The sequence below is a fragment of the Oncorhynchus masou genome, chromosome 24 (genome assembly GCF_036934945.1).
Source record: "Oncorhynchus masou masou isolate Uvic2021 chromosome 24, UVic_Omas_1.1, whole genome shotgun sequence".
Classification (NCBI taxonomy): domain Eukaryota; kingdom Metazoa; phylum Chordata; class Actinopteri; order Salmoniformes; family Salmonidae; genus Oncorhynchus; species Oncorhynchus masou.
This window is the reverse complement of record NC_088235.1, coordinates 16,123,158-16,138,007: the sequence shown is the minus strand read 5'-3', so window position 1 is coordinate 16,138,007 and position 14,850 is coordinate 16,123,158. Positions and strand designations below refer to the sequence as shown.

Sequence of the window (14,850 nt, the reverse complement as noted above, 5' to 3'; positions counted from 1 at the left end):
GAACTTCAGACCAATGTCTTGTTCTCCCAGGAACTTCAGACCACTGTCTTGTTCTCCCAGGAACTTCAGACCACTGTCTTGTTCTCCCAGGAACTTCAGACCACTGTCTTGTTCTCCCAGGAACTTCAGACCACTGTTTGTTCTCCCAGGAACTTCAGACCAATGTCTTGTTCTCCCAGGAACTTCAGACCACTGTCTTGTTCTCCCAGGAACTTCAGACCACTGCCTTGTTCTCCCAGGAACTTCAGACCACTGTCTGTTCTCCCAGGAACTTCAGACCACTGTCTGTTCTCCCAGGAACTTCAGACCACTGTCTTGTTCTCCCAGGAACTTCAGACCACTGTCTTGTTCTCCCAGGAACTTCAGACCACTGTCTTGTTCTCCCAGGAACTTCAGACCACTGTCTTGTTCTCCCAGGAACTTCAGACCAATGTCTTGTTCTCCCAGGAACTTCAGACCACTGTCTTGTTCTCCCAGGAACTTCAGACCACTGTCTTGTTCTCCCAGGAACTTCAGACCACTGTCTTGTTCTCCCAGGAACTTCAGACCACTGTCTTGTTCTCCCAGGAACTTCAGACCACTGTCTTGTTCTCCCAGGAACTTCAGACCACTGTCTTGTTCCCCCAGGAACTTCAGACCACTGTCTTGTTCCCCCAGGAACTTCAGACCACTGTCTTGTTCTCCCAGGAACTTCAGACCACTGTCTTGTTCCCCCAGGAACTTCAGACCACTGTCTTGTTCTCCCAGGAACTTCAGACCACTGTCTTGTTCTCCCAGGAACTTCAGACCACTGTCTTGTTCCCCCAGGAACTTCAGACCACTGTCTTGTTCTCCCAGGAACTTCAGACCACTGTCTTGTTCCCCCAGGAACTTCAGACCACTGTCTTGTTCTCCCAGGAACTTCAGACCAATGTCTTGTTCTCCCAGGAACTTCAGACCACTGTCTTGTTCTCCCAGGAACTTCAGACCACTGTCTTGTTCCCCCAGGACATTCTACGTAGGTAGGTCAGTCAGTCGGTGAGAGGGAGGAAGGGAGTTGTTGGATGTATTTGATAAGTAAGAGATGGAGATTGATGAGAGAAAACATCTGTACACTTTGTAAGTGTTGCAGTAAAACACACTGGTACTGTAGGTAGACAATGTAGTTAGTAGGTACTCTAGGGAGGTGGCTAAGCATGTGGGTCTGTGTGGAGGGAGGTAGGTAGGAAAGTTTTTGAGAAGTGAGAGACAGAGAGTGATGAGAGCTAACAGCTGTACACAATGCAGGTGTTGCAGTAAAAACGCTAATTAAGGCCTCAGCAGGAAACCTGATTAAAATATACCGCTGATGATGGATGTGCCTCCCACTACCAATCTACAGCCATCTAAATTCATTAGGCTCTCTCTATCTCTCACTCACACACACACACACACACACACACACACACACACACACACACACACACACACACACACACACACACACACACACACACACACACACACACACACACACCCTAACCCTTGTAGGGACATACCATTCAGTCCCATTAAAAATCCTATTTTCCTTAACCTCTAACCCTAACCTTAACCCAAAAACCTAACATTAACCCTAAATCTTGTTTGCTCCTAACCCTAACCCTAAAACTAACCCTAGCTCCTAACCCTAAAACCAACCCTAGCCCCTAACACTAACCCTAGCTCCTAACCCTAACCCTAAAACTAACCCTAGACCCTAACCCTAACACCAAAATCAACCCTAGCTCCTAACCCTAAAACTAACCCTAGCTTCTAACCTTAACCCTAAAACTAACCCTAGCTTCTAGCCCTAACCCTAAAACCAACCCTACGTTCTAACCTAACCCTAAAACTAACCCAAGCTCCTAACCCTAACCCTAAAACTACCCCTAAAATCAACCCTAGCTCCTAACCCTACAATTAACCCTAGCTCCTAACCCTATCCCTAAAACCAACACTAGCTCCTAAAACTCAAACCCTATAACTAACCCTATTTCCTAACCCTAAACCCTAATTCAAACCTTAACCCTAAACCCCATAGAAAAAGCATTTGACCTTGTGGTGACCAATATTTTTGTTGTGGACACACACACACACGCATGCACACACACACACTCACACACACACACACACACACACACAACAGGAGCTCACAGGAGGACTAAAGATCATGCGTCCCAAATTGCACCCTATTTCCTATGTAAGTGCACTACTCTTTACCAGTGGCTAGGCTAAAGCTGAATCAGCAGTACTTCATTAAATACCAAGCTATAATGCCATTAAGAAGGGATAAAAGTCCACTAAACATTTGTTTTATCTTTATTTAACTAGGCAAGTCAGTTACGAACAAATTCTTATTTTCAATGACAGTCTAGGAACAGTGGGTTAACTACCATGTTCAGGGGTTAGAACGACAGATATTTACCTTGTCAGCTCAGGAATTGGAACTAGAAACACTTTCAGTTACTGGTCCAACACTCTAACCACTAGGCTACCTGCCGCCCCAAACATTGATGACAAGCATTATCGTACGTACCGTATTGCCCTGAATAAAATTGACCAAGCGAACAATTGTATTATGCTTTGTTGAGGTATCTGAAATGAAATACCAAGTATCGTAAGAGGATAATAGCAGACAAAGAGTGTTGTATGTTTTTTATAGTGTAAGATCTGCGTCCTATAAGGCACCCGGTCCCCTATAGTATGCATTACCTTTGAAAAGATTTCTATGCCATTTGGAATGATGCCACAGACAGTAATCCAGTGTGTCATCTTTTATATTGTGTAAGGAGAATGAATGGCAGTGTCAGCATCTCAAATGGCACCAAAACTGTGGGTTGGTCAAAAGTACTAGATTATGTAGGGAATAGGGTGCCATTTGAGACACACAGTAGTGTAGATGGCTCCCCAAACTGCACAGACTACAATAGCTTCCTATTATCTTCCTCCACCTCAGAGTTGTTTTTAGTCATTATTCACCATTAGAAACAGGAAGAGTTGCCAAGACATGGTAGAAGAAGTGGTCATTATAAATGTGTTATAGTATTGACTTCATTTATAGCCAAGGGCTTTGATTACAGATTCTGACTTTATCTATAATACTTTTGTAAATACAGATTCTGACTCTTAATCTATAAAGTCGTTGTAAATAGAGATTATGACTTAATCTTTAAGGGTTGTGTAAATACAGATTCTGAATTCATCTGTAACGATTTTGTGAATACAGATTCTGACTTAATCTATAAGATTTTTGTGAATACAGATTCTGACTTAGTCTATAAATTATTTGTGAATACAGATTCTGACTCTTAGTCTATAAGGTCTTTAGTCTATAATCTATACATTTTTTGTGAATACAGATTCTGACTTAATCTAAGGGTTTAGTGAACACAGATGCTGAATCTTAATCTATACGTTTTTTTGTGAATACAGATTCTGACTCTTATTAATCTACACCTTTTTTGTGAATACAGATTCTGACACTTAATCTATAAATGTTTTGTGAATACAGATTCTGACTCTTAATCTATAGATTTTTTTGTGAATACAGATTCTGACTCTTAATCTATAATTTTTTTGTGAATACAGATTCTGACTCGTAATCTATACATTTTTTGTGAATACAGATTCTGACTCTTAATCTATAAATGTTTTGTGAATATAGATTCTGACTCTTAATCTATACGTTTTTTGTGAATACAGATTCTGACTCTTAGTCTATAAGGTCTTTGTGAATACAGTAAATACAGTGCCTTGCAAAAGTATTCGGCCCCCTTGAACTTTGCGACCTTTTGCCACATTTCAGGCTTCAAACATAAAGATATAAAACTGTATTTTTTTGTGAAGAATCAACAACAAGTGGGACACAATCATGAAGTGGAACGACATTTATTGGATATTTCAAACTTTTTTAACAAATCAAAAACTGAAAAATTGGGCGTGCAAAATTATTCAGCCCCCTTAAATTAATACTTTGTAGCGCCACCTTTTGCTGCGATTACAGCTGTAAGTCGCTTGGGGTATGTCTCTATCAGTTTTGCACATCGAGAGACTGAAATTTTTTCCCATTCCTCCTTGCAAAACAGCTCGAGCTCAGTGCGGATGGATGGAGAGCATTTGTGAACAGCAGTTTTCAGTTCTTTCCACAGATTCTCGATTGGATTCAGGTCTGGACTTTGACTTGGCCATTCTAACACCTGGATATGTTTATTTTTGAACCATTCCATTGTAGATTTTGCTTTATGTTTTGGATCATTGTCTTGTTATTAAAAGACAAATCTCCGTCCCAGTCTCAGGTCTTTTGCAGACTCCATCAGGTTTTCTTCCAGAATGGTCCTGTATTTGGCTCCATCCATCTTCCCATCAATTTTAACCATCTTCCCTGTCCCTGCTGAAGAAAAGCAGGCCCAAACCATGATGCTGCCACCACCATGTTTGACAGTGGGGATGGTGTAGTCAGGGTGATGAGCTGTGTTGCTTTTACGCCAAACATAACGTTTTGCATTGTTGCCAAAAAGTTCAATTTTGGTTTCATCTGACCAGAGCACCTTCTTCCACATGTTTGGTGTGTCTCCCAGGTGGCTTGTGGCAAACTTTAAATGACAGTTTTTATGGATATCTTTATGGCTTTCTTCTTGCCACTCTTCCATAAAGGCCAGATTTGTGCAATATACGACTGATTGTTGTCCTATGGACAGAGTCTCCCACCTCAGCTGTAGATCTCTGCAGTTCATCCAGAGTGATCATGGGCCTCTTGGCTGCATCTCTGATCAGTCTTCTCCTTGTATGAGCTGAAAGTTTAGAGGGACGGCCAGGTCTTGGTACATTTGCAGTGGTCTGATACTCCTTCCATTTCAATATTATCGCTTGCACAGTGCTCCTTGGGATGTTTAAAGCTTGGGAATTATTTTTGTATCCAAATCCAGCTTTAAATTTCTTCACAACAGTATCTCGGACCTGCCTGGTGTGTTCCTTGTTCTTCATGATGCTCTCTGCGCTTTTAACGGACCTCTGAGACTATCAGAGTGCAGGTGCATTTATACGGAGACTTGATTACACACAGGTGGATTGTATTTATCATCATTAGCCATTTAGGTCAACATTGGATCATTCAGAGATCCTCACTGAACTTCTGGAGAGAGTTTGCTGCACTGAAAGTAAAGGGGCTGAATAATTTTGCACACCCAATTTTTCAGTTTTTGATTTGTTAAAAAGGTTTGAAATATAAAATAAATGTCGTTCCACTTCATGATTGTGTCCCACTTGTTGTTGATTCTTCACAAAAAAATACAGTTTTATATCTTTATGTTTGAAGCCTGAAATGTGGCAAAAGGTCGCAAAGTTCAAGGGGGCCGAATACTTTCGCAAGGCACTGTAACACTGTATCTCAACAAACAGAAAAGAGTGAACAACAGAAAAGTTATAATGTTAGGAAAATAAGTGTGGAGAAATTCTGTGACATAATCTTCATCTAATCTATATGACATGACACTGTTCCTGGCACTTTAAAATGTTTCCTTTGGAGTGTAAACCCAATCTGTGTTACCCTTCTGGAGTATAAAGTCAATCAGTGTCACCCTTCTGGAGTGTAAACCCAATCAGTGTTACACTTCTGGAGTATAAAGCCAATCCATTTCTCACCCTTCTGCAGTGTAAACCCAATCAGTGTCACCCTCGGGAGTGCCAGCAACTGTATTAACCCAATTATAAAGTGTCACTTTGTCTGTGAATGGTATAAATGTTATTCTGATGAGCATCTCTCTCTCTCTCTCTCTCTCTCTCTCTCTCTCTCTCTCTCTCTCTCTCTCTCTCTCTCTCTCTCTCTCTCTCTCTCTGTCTCTCTCTCTGTCTCTCTCTCTGTGTCTCTCTCTCTCTCTCTCTCTCTCTCTCTCTCTCTCTCTCTCTCTCTCTCTCTCTCTCTCTCTGTCTCTCTCTCTGTCTCTCTCTCTGTGTCTCTCTCTCTGTGTCTCTCTCTCTCTCTCTCTCTCTCTCTCTCTCTCTGTCTCTCTCTCTCTCTCTCTCTCTCTCTCTCTCTCTCTCTCTCTCTCTCTCTCTCTCTCTCTCTCTCTCTCTCTCTCTCTCTCTCTCTCTCTCTCTCTCTCTCTCTCTCTGTAAGGACCAAGTTGAAAAACAAAATACAACTGCATGTGTCTTACTGATGGGACAACAATGCTGTTGTTTCCTTGTTATGCTTGGCATTCACCTGAAAACAGGCTTGGATCAGGTGGGAGCATGTTAGTAAGGAGCTTTGTTTATGTGTCTGTGTGTTTGTTTGTTGTATTTCTCAGTGAACAGCAGCAATTTACCTATTTATATGTTATTTTGGGGTGAAATCCACAGAGCAGTGCAGGGCAGCACATGAAAATTAGACAAGTCTAGTTGTCTCTACAGACCTTTTGTAGTGACTATACCGTAGTTGTCTCTGTGGTCCTTCAGTAGTGACTGTACTGTAGTTGTCTCTACAGAGCTTCAGTAGTGACTGTACTGTAGTTGTCTCTAAGGTGCTTCAGTAGTGACTACAGTAGTTGTCTCTACAGAGCTTCATTAGTGAAAGGTTGTCTCTTCAGAGCTTCAGTAGTGACTGTATTGTAGTTGTCTCTACGGTGCTTCCGTAGTGACTGTATTGTAGTTGTCTCTATGGTGCTTCAGCAGTGACTGTATAGTAGTTGTCTCTACGGTGCTTCAGCAGTGACTGTATAGTAGTTGTCTCTACGGTGCTTCAGCAGTGACTGTAATGTAGTTGTCTCTACGGTGCTTCAGCAGTGACTGTACTGTAGTTGTCTCTACGGTGCTTCAGTAGTGACTGTATTGTAGATGTCTCTACGGTGCTTCAGCAGTGACTGTATTGTAGTTGTCTCTACGGTGCTTCAGCAATGACTGTACTGTTGTTGTCTCTATGGTGCTTCAGCAGTGACTGCATAGTAGTTGTCTCTATGGTGCTTCAGCAGTGACTGTACTGTTGTTGTCTCTATGGTGCTTCAGCAGTGACTGTATTGTAGTTGTCTCTACGGTGCTTCAGCAGTGACTGTAATGTAGTTGTCTCTACGGTGCTTCAGCAGTGACTGTACTGTAGTTGTCTCTACGGTGCTTCAGTAGTGACTGTATTGTAGTTGTCTCTACGGTGCTTCAGCAGTGACTGTATAGTAGTTGTCTCTACAGTGTTTCAGCAGTGACTGTATAGTAGTTGTCTCTATGGTGCTTCAGCAGTGACTGCATAGTAGTTGTCTCTATGGTGCTTCAGCAGTGACTGTACTGTAGCTGTGTCTATGGTGCTTCAGCAGTGACTGTATTGTAGTTGTCTCTACGGTGCTTCAGCAGTGACTGTACTGTAGTTGTCTCTACGGTGCTTCAGCAGTGACTGTACTGTAGCTGTGTCTATGGTGCATCAGCAGTGACTGTATTGTAGTTGTCTCTACGGTGCTCCAGCAGTGACTGTACTGTAGTTGTCTCCACGGTGCTTCAGCAGTGACTGTATAGTAGTTGTCTCTACGGTGCTTCAGCAGTGACTGTACTGTAGTTGTCTCTATGGTGCTTCAGCAGTGACTGTATTGTAGTTGTCTCTACGGTGCTTCAGCAGTGACTGTATTGTAGTTGTCTCTACGGTGATTCAGCAGTGACTGTACTGTAGTTGTCTCTATGGTGCTTCAGCAGTGACTGTACTGTAGTTGTCTCTATGGTGCTTCAGCAGTGACTGTACTGTAGTTGTCTCTATGGTGCTTCAGCAGTGACTGTATTGTAGTTGTCTCTACGGTGATTCAGCAGTGACTGTACTGTAGTTGTCTCTATGGTGCTTCAGCAGTGACTGTACTGTAGTTGTCTCTACGGTGCTTCAGCAGTGACTGTACTGTAGTTGTCTCTATGGTGCTTCAGCAGTGACTGTATTGTAGTTGTCTCTACGGTGCTTCAGCAGTGACTGTATTGTAGTTGTCTCTACGGTGCTTCAGCAGTGACTGTACTGTAGTTGTCTCTATGGTGCTTCAGCAGTGACTGTATTGTAGTTGTCTCTACGGTGCTTCAGCAGTGACTGTATTGTAGTTGTCTCTACGGTGATTCAGCAGTGACTGTATTGTAGTTGTCTTTAAGGTGCTTCAGCAATGACTGTATTGTAGTTGTCTTTAAGGTGCTTCAGCAATGACTGTATTGTAGTTGTCTCTATGGTGCTTCAGCAGTGACTGTGTATTGTAGTTGTCTCTACGGTGATTCAGCAGTGACTGTATTGTAGTTGTCTTTAAGGTGCTTCAGCAATGACTGTATTGTAGTTGTCTTTAAGGTGCTTCAGCAATGACTGTATTGTAGTTGTCTCTATGGTGCTTCAGCAGTGACTGTATTGTAGTTGTCTCTACGGTGATTCAGCAGTGACTGTATTGTAGTTGTCTTTAAGGTGCTTCAGCAATGACTGTATTGTAGTTGTCTCTATGGTGCTTCAGCAGTGACTGTATTGTAGTCATATCTATGGTGCTTCAGCAGTGACTGTATTGTAGTTGTCTCTACGGTGCTTCAGCAGTGACTGTATTGTAGTTGTCTCTACGGTGCTTCAGCAGTGACTGTATTGTAGTTATATCTACGGTGCTTCAGCAGTGACTGTATTGTAGTTGTCTCTACGGTGCTTCAGCAGTGACTGTATTGTAGTTGTCTCTATGGTGCTTCAGCAGTGACTGTACTGTTGTTGTCTCTATGGTGCTTCAGCAGTGACTGTATTGTAGTTGTCTCTACGGTGCTTCAGCAGTGACTGTAATGTAGTTGTCTCTACGGTGCTTCAGCAGTGACTGTACTGTAGTTGTCTCTACGGTGCTTCAGCAGTGACTGTATAGTAGTTGTCTCTACAGTGTTTCAGCAGTGACTGTATAGTAGTTGTCTCTATGGTGCTTCAGCAGTGACTGTATAGTAGTTGTCTCTACGGTGCTTCAGCAGTGACTGTACTGTAGTTGTCTCTATGGTGCGTCAGCAGTGACTGTACTGTAGTTGTCTCTACGGTGCTTCAGCAGTGACTGTATTCTAGTTGTCTCTATGGTGCTTCAGCAGTGACTGTACTGTAGTTGTCTCTATGGTGCTTCAGCAGTGACTGTATTGTAGTTGTCTCTACGGTGCTTCAGCAGTGACTGTATTGTAGTTGTCTCTACGGTGATTCAGCAGTGACTGTATTGTAGTTGTCTTTAAGGTGCTTCAGCAATGACTGTATTGTAGTTGTCTCTATGGTGCTTCAGCAGTGACTGTATTGTAGTTGTCTCTACGGTGCTTCAGCAGTGACTGTATTGTAGTTATATCTATGGTGCTTCAGCAGTGACTGTATTGTAGTTGTCTCTACGGTGCTTCAGCAGTGACTGTATTGTAGTTGTCTCTACGGTGCTTCAGCAGTGACTGTATTGTAGTTGTCTCTACGGTGCTTCAGCAGTGACTGTACTGTAGTTCTCTCTACGGTGCTTCAGCAGTGACTGTACTGTAGTTCTCTCTATGGTGCTCCAGCAGTGACTGTACTGTAGTTATCTCTATGGTGCTTCAGCAGTGACTGTACTGTAGTTCTCTCTATGGTGCTCCAGTAGTGACTGTACTGTATTACATCCTATCCTGGCATTACATGCTCTACCAATTGATCTACAGAAGACCACTACAGGACAGTACAGATGTCGGATCTTAATGGATATTTTTGGAAGGGTTGATACATTTATCATTAGGGCAAATCAAGTCTAACATTTTCAAGTGGAAATTACAAACCGTTACAAGCCTTTTTAAACGTTGAATACAGTACTGCTGTACAGGGAAAGTTTCAGAAAGAAAAGAGTGATCAAATAAAGATCCTACAGTACATCTGTACATAGACTTCTATCTGAACAGTCTGAAGCCTACGGTGAGACAATCCAAAACCGGTATAACAATACAACTCTACACTAGTACAGACAACTAACTGAACTGGATACAGTTCTAATATTTTGCATCTTGATATTTCATCTTATCTCTTTGAGAAACACTTTTAAAAACAGCTTGATAAAAGTTTAGGTCATTCAGAAATCTGTAACGGAGCCAAGTGCAATTTTCAAGCCATGTTTAAAGATACACCATGAAGATAGATTACACCTATTGGTGGGAGAAAGAAAACCAACTTGACATTCTCTTGACAGTGGTGTGTGTGGAGGGAGGTAGGTAGGGAGGAGAGAGAGAATGATATCTCTAAAGAGGAGCTGAGAGAGAGTGAAAAGAGAGAGAGAGATGGAGAGAGAGAGAGAGAGAGAAGAGAGGGCCTGCAGAATACAGAGAGAGAGGATTTAGTAACGATGGAGTCAGGAGAGGAGAAGCTTTAGCAATGCTGGAGCCAGGAGAGGAGAAGATTTTGTAATGCTGGAGCCAAGAGAGGAGAGGCTTTTGTAATGCTGGAGCCAGGAAAGGAAAGGAGTTAGTAACGCTGGAGCCAAGAAAGGAGAAGCTTTAGTAATGCTGGAGCAAGGAGAGGAGAATATTTAGTAATGCTGGAGCCAGGAGAGGAGAAGATTTAGTAATGCTGGAGCCAAGAGAGGAGAGGCTTTAGTAACGCTGGAGCCAGGAGACGAGAGAGATTTAGTAATGCTGGAGCCAGGAGATGAGAAGCTTTAGTAATGCTGGAGCCAGGAGAGGAGAAGATTTAGGAATGCTGGAGCCAGGAGAGGAGGAGATTTAGTAACGCTGGAGCCAGGAGAGGAGAAGATTTAGTAATGCTGGAGCCAGGAGAAGAGAAGATTTAGTAACGCTGGTGCCAGGAGAGGAGAAGCTTTAGGAATGCTGGAGCCAAGAGAGGAGAGGCTTTAGTAACGCTGGAGCCAGGAGACGAGAGAGATTTAGTAATGCTGGAGCCAGGAGATGAGAAGCTTTAGTAATGCTGGAGCCAGGAGAGGAGAAGATTTAGTAATGCTGGAGCCAGGAGAGGAGAGGCTTTAGTAATGCTGGAGCCAGGAGAGGAGAGGCTTTAGTAATGCTGGAGCCAGGAGAGGAGAGGCTTTAGTAATGCTGGAGCCAGGAGAGGAGAGGCTTTAGTAATGCTGGAGCCAGGAGAGGAGAGGCTTTAGTAATGCTGGAGCCAGGAGAGGAGAGGCTTTAGTAATGCTGGAGCCAGGAGAGGAGAAGCTTTAGTAATGCTGGAGCCAAGAGAGGAGAAGCTTTAGTAATGCTGGAGCCAGGAGAGGAGAGGCTTTAGTAATGCTGGAGCCAGGAGAGGAGAGGCTTTAGTAATGCTGGAGCCAGGAGAGGAGAGGCTTTAGTAATGCTGGAGCCAGGAGAGGAGAAGCTTTAGTAATGCTGGAGCCAAGAGAGGAGAAGCTTTAGTAATGCTGGAGCCAGGAGAGGAGAAGCTTTAGTAATGCTGGAGCCAAGAGAGGAGAAGCTTTAGTAATGCTGGAGCCAGGAGAGGAGAGGCTTTAGTAATGCTGGAGCCAGGAGAGGAGAGGCTTTAGTAATGCTGGAGCCAGGAGAGGAGAGGCTTTAGTAATGCTGGAGCCAGGAGAGGAGAGGCTTTAGTAATGCTGGAGCCAAGAGAGGAGAGGCTTTAGTAATGCTGGAGCCAGGAGAGGAGAGGCTTTAGTAATGCTGGAGCCAGGAGAGGAGAGGCTTTAGTAATGCTGGAGCCAGGAGAGGAGAAGCTCTAGTAATGCTGGAGCCAGGAGAGGAGAAGATTTAGTAATGCTGGAGCCAGGAGACGAGAAGCTGTGCCAATAAAGGGCAATTGATCCTCTGAGTCAACACATAAGGTCCAAGGATCTTTGGGCAGACCTATATCATCCCTTCTCCCCCTCTATCTCCCTTCCCTCCCTCTCTTTCACTCTCTCTCATGCTCTTGTACTCTCACTTGCTTTCTACCTCTCTGTCTTTCTCTCTGTCCCTCCCATTCTCTTACAGTCACAGGAGAAAGGTACTGCACTCATTTCTTATCAGACTGAGCCATGACGTCTAGGCTATTACTGCACTGGTGTTTGGCATGAAAACAGAACAGTACAGCAGCAGCTAAGACTGGTGTTGGTCAAATTAAAATTGAATCAAATCAAAATGTATTGGTCACATACACATGGTTAGCAGATGTTAATGCGAGTGTAGTGAAATGCTTGTGCTTCTAGTTCCAACCCTGCAGTAACATCGAACAAGTAATCTAACAATTACACAACAACTACCTTATACACACAAGTGTTAAGGAATGAATAAGAATATGTATGTATAAATATATGGATGAGCGAATGCCAAACGGCATTTGCAAGATGCAGTAGATGTTATAGAGTACAGTATATACATATGAGATGAGTAATGTAGGGTATGCAAACATTGTATAAAGTGGCATTGTTTAAAGTGACTATTTTTTATTATTAAAACGGCTCGAGATTTAATTCAGTATGTTGGCAGCAGCCACTCAATGTTAGTGATGGCTGTTTAACAGTCTGATGGCCTTGAGATAGAAGCTGTTTTTCAGTCTCTCGGTCCCTGCTTTGATGCACCTGTACGGACCTCGTCTTCTGGATGATAGCGGGGTGAACAGGCAGTGGCTCGGGTGGTTGTTGTCCTTGATGATCTTTTTGGCCTTCCTGTGACATCGGGTGCTGTAGGTGTCCTGGAGGGCAGGTAGATTGCCCCTGGTGATGCGTTGTGCAGACCTCACTACAGCCTTACGGTTGTGGGCGGAGCAGTTGCTGTAGCAGGCTGTTATGCAACCCAACAGGATGCTCTCGATTGTGCATCTGTAAAAGGTAGTGAGTGTTTTTGATGATAAGCCAAATTTCTTCGGCCTCCTGAGGTTGAAGAGACGCTGTTGCGCCTTTTTCACCATGCTGTCTGTATGGGTGGACCATTTCAGTTTGTCCGTAATGTGTACGCCGAGGAACTTAAAACTTTCCACCTTCTCCACTACTGTCCCGTCGATGGGGATAGGGGGGTGCTCCCTCTGTGGTTTCCTGAAGTCCACGATCATCTCTTTGTTTTGTTGACATTGAGTATGAAGTTATTTTCCTGACACCACTCCGAGGGCCCTCACCTCCTCCCTGTAGGCCGCCTCGTCAGAGTTGGAAATACCACCGTAGTGTCTGCAAACTTGATGATAGAGTTAGAGGTGTTCATGGCCACGCAGTTATGGATGAACAGGGAGTACAGGAGAGGGCTGAGAATGCACTCTTGTGGGGCCCCAGTGTTGAGGATCAGCGGGGTGGAGATGTTTTTTTCTACCCTTACCACATGGGGGCGGCCCGTTAGTTGCACAGGGCGGGGTCAAGACCCGGGGTCTCGAGCTTAATGACGAGTTTGGAGGGTACTATGGTGTTAAATGCTGAACTGTAGTCGATGAGCAGCATTCTTACATAGGTATTCCTCTTGTCCAGATGGGTTAGGGCAGTGTGCAGTGTGATTGCGATTGCGTCATATGTGGACCTATTGGGGTGGTAAGCAAATTGGAGTGGGTCTAGGGTGTCGGGTAGGGTGGAGGTGATATGATCCTTGACTAGTCTCTCAAAGCACTTCATGATGACGGAAGTGAGTGCTACGGGGCAGTAGTTGTTTGGCTCAGTTACCTTAGCTTTCTTGGGAACAGGAACAATTGTGGCCCTCTTGAAGCATGTGGGAATAGTGTAACTACACCACAGGAACATGTCATTAATAAGCGTTGCCAAGGCAACTTGCTGCTGCTTGACCATATGTCATATGTCATCTTCCTGCGACCATTGCCTACAGAACAGGGTTTTGTCTAGAAAAGATACAGCTTCTGTCAAAGTTGACTTTTTGTAGTAGATTTAGGAGCATGTATGCAGCAGGTTAAGATAATGATTGTAGCAGGTTCAGAGAATTTGGTTAATGTTAGCAAAAGGGTTAGGGTTAGCTACTTTTGACGTCAATTTGACTAAACTGTATCCCATCTAGTCTCTCTTCCTCTGGGACACTTCATAGCAACTATATGTAGCATTCATCACTGCCAACTGCCAGCACTCCAGCCTTGATCCCAGCCTAGAAAAACACAGAAGATGATTTTGTTTTTCTCTAGTGTGCCCCCCTGTGGTGTGGTGGACTGACAGGAGTAGCTGTGCAGCCCAAACTCTACCCTATTCCATAGGGAATAGGGTGTCATTGGGGACACACTCTAGCAGACTGCGAGGAGGGCACCACCAACCAGATGGCAGTGTTTACACCATGTGAGAATCCCAAATGGCACCCTATTCCCTACATAGAGCCTTAGTTTTGACCAGAACTCTATGGCAATAGCATGCCATTTGGGACGCGGGTCCATGTATCATCTCAGAAGCACCCCTCTAACGAAGACACGCATGCCCCTAATGAGATAGAACCCCCTAACTAGCTCTAGCCCCTAACGAGGAAGAGATGGAGCATGGACATGTGGTCTGCACCCTGCTCATTAAGACTCCGTTGCATGAGAACGTTTCTGTTAGGTTTCATGAGGATGACACCCTTGGCTGGGGTGAGGAGAAGAAAAGGAGAATATATATATATATAGAGAGAGAGAGAGAGAGAGAGAGAGAGAGAGAGAGAGAGAGAGAGAGAGAGAGAGAGAGAGAGAGAGAGAGAGAGAGAGAGAGAGAGAGAGAGAGAGAGAGGGATTGAGATGGTGGTAAAAGTAATAGAGAAAATAGAGACGAGGAGGGAAGAGAATGGGAGGTGATGTCACGTCTCGAGAGTAGACTGTATTCATTGGTGGCTGCTGATGTCATGTCTCGAGAGTAGACTGTATTCATTGGTGGCTGCTGATGTCATGTCTCGAGAGTAGACTGTATTCATTGGTGGCTGCTGATGTCATGTCTCGAGAGTAGACTGTATTCATTGGTGGCTGCTGATGTCATGTCTCGAGAGTAGACTGTATTCATTGGTGGCTGCTGATGTCATGTCTCGAGAGTAGACTGTATTCAT

At 44.0% G+C, this 14,850-nt stretch overlaps 1 protein-coding gene across 1 annotated transcript in view; it reads right to left on the bottom strand.

The window, feature by feature from the left end:
• The window catches only part of LOC135511864 (neurexin-1a-like), a 918,691-nt gene that overhangs the window by 631,529 nt on the left and 272,312 nt on the right, over positions 1 to 14,850 (bottom strand). The gene's annotated exons all lie outside the window — the stretch shown is intronic.